Consider the following 502-nt stretch of genomic DNA (forward strand, 5'->3'; position numbering starts at 1 on the left):
TCCAAGGGGAAAGGGGCATAACCCGATCCTCTAAAAGTACCATACCTTTGATCAACCCTGAAATCAAAGTAAATATAATAAAAATAAATCTAATCTTTATCTTCAAAAAATTTGGTTTTATACCTTTCTTTCAAATTTGCATTCATTAACAACTGATTTTTATTGACTGAGTTGATTGTTTCAATAGTTTTCTGTTCTTCAGATTTTATCAATCCACTCCCATAATTCTTACAACAGAGTATAAAACACATTCCTAATTTTCCTTGGCCTTCCTACACTGACTTGATCCAAACGTTCAACTTTGTAAATTTCTTTCTCTAACTGCTCTAACCTTTCTTTTCCATACATCATATTACTCATCATGACCTCCTCAACCTTAAGCAGTTTCCTTAACTCACTAGAGTTTTTCCTATCTTTTACATGAAACCCATCTTGCAAATTCTTAATATTGCTTTAAGCCTTACAGAATCTTTATTATAAATAATAATGATTTTGATTTTAG

The sequence above is a fragment of the Penaeus monodon genome, chromosome 15 (genome assembly GCF_015228065.2).
Source record: "Penaeus monodon isolate SGIC_2016 chromosome 15, NSTDA_Pmon_1, whole genome shotgun sequence".
In the NCBI taxonomy this organism is placed as follows: domain Eukaryota; kingdom Metazoa; phylum Arthropoda; class Malacostraca; order Decapoda; family Penaeidae; genus Penaeus; species Penaeus monodon.